This window comes from Grammomys surdaster, unplaced genomic scaffold, assembly GCF_004785775.1.
Source record: "Grammomys surdaster isolate TR1022 unplaced genomic scaffold, NIH_TR_1.0 169, whole genome shotgun sequence".
Lineage (NCBI taxonomy): Eukaryota > Metazoa > Chordata > Mammalia > Rodentia > Muridae > Grammomys > Grammomys surdaster.
This window is the reverse complement of record NW_021604617.1, coordinates 1,693,349-1,698,051: the sequence shown is the minus strand read 5'-3', so window position 1 is coordinate 1,698,051 and position 4,703 is coordinate 1,693,349. Positions and strand designations below refer to the sequence as shown.

At 35.2% G+C, this 4,703-nt stretch overlaps 1 pseudogene; it reads left to right on the top strand.

The window, feature by feature from the left end:
* Nucleotides 1-4,496, top strand: part of LOC114620554 — a 30,172-nt pseudogene extending 25,676 nt beyond the window's left edge.
* Nucleotides 4,497-4,703: the final 207 nt, after the last annotated feature.

Sequence of the window (4,703 nt, the reverse complement as noted above, 5' to 3'; positions counted from 1 at the left end):
AATTATTTGGTCCTATAGTTCCCTTTTCTATCATGCTAGTCTCCACAACTTTCTATCATCTCCATACTAATCATTAGTCTTAATGTGTTTTTTTCTTTTTATTCTATATACACAATAACCAATGTATTATTTCATACAGTACTATACATTTCTCTCACTCCACAAAATTATTAGCAATTTTGTGGTGATTATTAGTTGGTGGCTATTTCATACAGTATCATATTCTCAAGACAAGACTTCCAAGAAATACATCAATTTTCTGAACATTATTTAGCAGAAGTAAAGACAGTGTTAAACCTGCTATAACCTAGGTCCACCCAAACATTGTAAAAATTTCCACTGAAAGGAAACAAGTGACATAAGTAAATAAAAGTCTTCAACCAGCCATCTAATTCCTGATCTATAAATCTCAATCCAAGACTACAAATAACATGAAAAACAAAAACAAAACAAACAAAACAAAACAGGACATAATGTTTTCCCCAAAACTGTCAATACCAGAATAATGAGCCATAGTGAGAGTATAGATAAAAGTGTGGAAAAGAATTATAAAAGGACTTGTAAATATGTTCAGAAAAGTTAAGAAGGACATAAATAATCTCCTTCATTAATTCAAAGAGAAAATAAACAGCTGACTGAAATGAGAAAAAATAATATAATGACATACATGATATAAAAATGATTTTCTATTAATAGCAATATTTAAAAATGCAAGCTAAAATGATCCAAAAAGATAAAAATTTCAATAAATAAAATCAAATGCTCACTGAAAGACCTCACCAAATAAATAGATGATTGTAAGTAAGGAACAGCAAGGTTGAAAGACAGGTAAAAGGTTTGTAACAATCAGAGAAGGTTAGCAAACAGCATCAGCAAAGATGTTAATGGTCAGAGAGCAGGTAATTTTTGTAGGGTTCCACCCATAGATAAAGAACTACAAGTAAGCATTGACTGCTGGAACACGGAGAATTAATATTTCCCATAAATGTGCTCCTTTATTGGATGTCTAATAAACAGTGGTTAACCTTGAAACCATTATTTTAACAAACATTTGAAACAAACTTTGGTGGTTCTATTTACATATATTTAGATGGATAGATCGAATATAGATAGAAAGAAAGATAGATAATAGATATAGATATGTGTATGTAACAAATTATATTTAAGAATTATATAAGAGAAAGGGAGCTATCAAGTTGAAAGTTGGGGGCATGAGAGGGGTCTGAGGTAGTACAACTGGAAAGAGCTGGGGCAAGGTAGGCAGTCAGAATGTGATGTACTATTAATTAAAAGCTTTTGGGAAATTGAAAAAACACCACAAATGAAACATGGGGATCAATGGAACATGAAGGAATCATTGGAATACCATAAAAAAGAAAAATGTACAAATTAAGAGCTCAGAAGAGTTGGAAGAATACAATGACAAAGGCATAATAGTATATTCAATATAACCATAGTATAAAATTCCTTGAACCCAGGAAATCAGAGATCTATTCAAGTACAAGAAGCATATAGAATATCAAATGATTAGGATCAAAAAAGAAACTAATGATTCATTTCATACCTCATATAAACACTAAATATGTACAATAATAAAAGAATTTTTATTAGCAAGGCACATCCAATGGCAGGTCTTGATTTCTCAATAGAAATGGTAAATACAAACAGTGCATGAAATACTGCATTTCAAATTCTGAGACACCACATATGCTGCTTCAGATTATTAAATAACTGTCATAATTACTGTAGAAAGAAATTTAGGGGGAGATGCCAGAAGCCAGGACCCTCGCCCTTACCCTTACCCCCTACCATTCCCCACCTGCACAATGTCCTCTGAAGCTTGGCAACTGCAAGATCCTGCTTAGCAACTGCAGATAGACTCAAAGCAGAGTACCATGTCTTCTTAAGAATAGCAGGGAGACCATAACTCAAGCAGTGTACCATATCTTCTGAAGAACAGTAGGTAGATCATAATTCAAGGCAGTGTACCATATAGACCATGACAAGTTTCAAGGCACAGGCCAAGAAGATTCTGTACTTTTCCACCACCTGGCCCCTTTTACCCCCTCCCCTTGTAAAACATGCTATAAAAAAGCATTTCATGTTCAAAAAATAAAAAAAAAAAGAAAAAAAAAGAAAAAAAAAGAAATTTATCTCATTATGAAAATAAATAGATTAATTAATTAATATTGACTAAATGAATGTTTGACCTCCTAAGCTCTCTCTGCAGATATTGGAAGGGAGTCTTTGGATTGACCAGGATGATAAACATATTCTTGAGAATATGAGGGATCAGTAGTTATGCATATAAAAATAATGGAGACAAAATTTGTAAAAATCAGCAACATGCCAGGAATTAACAGACTTCTATATTTTCTAATTTTATTTCTTTGGTTTTTTTTGAGACAAGATTTCTCTGTAGAGTCCTGTCTGTCCTGTGACTAACTCCTTAAACCAGGCTAGCCTCAATCTTAGAGATCTGCTTGCCTCTCGAAAGTGGGAACTAAGGCATCTTCTGCCTCTGCCTAGTCAATTCACATATTTCAATAATGACAATTAGGTTAGATGGTTGAATTAAAATGGGCTCATCTTTTTGCTGCCTAAAAGAAACACACATCACCAACTAAGTTAACTTCTCCTTTAGGGTTAAAAAATGGATAAAATAATTTCAATCAAGTGGAACTATACAATAAGACGACATCAGTATTCTCATGTGGACAAGGAAACTTAAAACTAAAATTAGACAGAATAGATCAAGATCATGTCATACCAATTAAGAAATAATTCATCAAGAGGAAATGACAGTTGGAAACATATATACACTGAATATACTTGTATCTAAATTCATAAAGTAAATAAGTCACAGGTTAATCATAATAATAACTGATTACTTCAGTAATACACTGTAATCAATTGACAGGTCATCCATGCAAACAATGTAGAATATGCATTATTTTTTATAGGTTATGGAACTTTCTCTAACACTGATCAAAGATTTAGAAACAAGGCAAATCTCAACAGATACTGAAATTTTCAGATAACTTCTTATATCTTGTTGGACCACAATGGAATAAAGCTCAATCAACCACAAGACAAATATAAGAAAATTTATAAACTTGAGGTTGTTAAACCTGTATAGAATGGTGAATGGATCATGAAAAACTTAAAAACATAATGAAAGAAAATCCTGGAATTGAATGAGAATGAAGGTAGTGCTACCAAACCGTCTGAGCTCCAGGGAAAGCACTCCTCCAAGGAAACTTCATAGCTGCATGTCTACATTTTAACAAATCCGACACGCTGCAAATAAATAATTCAATGATGCCCATCAGGCTAAGAGAAATCGATGTAAATAAATAGAACAGGGTAAAAATTAATGAAACAGAAACAAACAAACAAGTAAACAAACCAATAAAAACACTTAATGAAATGAAGAGCTTGTTCTTGAAAAATATAAACAAGATCAACATGACATTAGCAAAACAAAACAAACAAATGAAAGAAAGAGCCAAATTAATGAAGCTATAAGTGCAAAGGGAGACATTATATCAAATACTAGTGAAATACAGAAAGTTCCAAGAGCCCGCCTAAAACACGTACATTCCACTAAGTTAGGAATGGGCAGATTTCTAGATAAATATGATCTACAAAGTTAAACTAAGATGAGATAGTTTATACAAACTTATACCAAACAATGATGATGATGCACTACTAAAAATCTTCTAATTAAAAAGTTTCTGGACGTCGGGGGCGGGGCTTCTGCCAACACATGCGCACGGCAGGGCAGGCCTTCTCTCTTCTCTCTGAGCGCAGCCAAGATTGTGTTCAGGCTTAACGTGGAGGTAGGCCGGGTGGCCTACGTTTCCTTTGGGCCCCATGCTGGAAAGCTGGTCGCAATTGTAGATGCTATTGATCAGAACAGGGCCTTAGTGGATGGATCCTGCACTCGTGTGAGGAGGCAGGCCATGCCTTTCAAATGCATGCAGCTCACTGACTTCATCCTCAAGTTCCCACACAGTGCCCGCCAGAAGTATGTGCGGAGAGCATGGGAAAAGGCAGACATCAATACGAAGTGGGCAGCCACAAGATGGGCCAAGAAAATTGATGCCAGAGAAAGGAAAGCCAAGATGACAGACTTTGATCGATTCAAAGTCATGAAGGCAAAGAAAATGAAGAACAGAATAATCAAGACTGAAGTAAAGAAACTTCAAAGAGTCACTATCCTGAAAGCTTCTCCCCAAAAGACAGCTGTTGCTAAAGCTGCCATTGCTGCGGTGGCAGCAGCGGCTGCTAAAGCTAAAGTCCCAGCCAAGAAGGCAAAGGGACCAGGCAAGAAGGCTCCTGCACAAAAGGCTGCAGGCCAGAAGGCAGCACCTCCTGCTAAAGGTCAGAAGGGTCCAAAGACCCCAGCCCAGAAAGCACCTGCTCCAAAGGCAGCCGGCAAGAAAGCATGAGGCTACACAAAGAATAAAGGTTCTTTTTGACTGAAAAAAAAAAAGTTCCTGAACCACATGGATTTATTGCAAAATTATTTAAAACATTTAAAAAAGTATTGCAGTTTTTTAAATTATTTCATAAAATAGAAAAAAAGCTTCCATTTCAAGCTGCTTTTAAAAGCAAGTTGTTTTAGTGAGGCTTTCTAGAGGAGCACGTCCAAAGAGAATGTACATACATACATACATACATACGTACAGTACAAATAA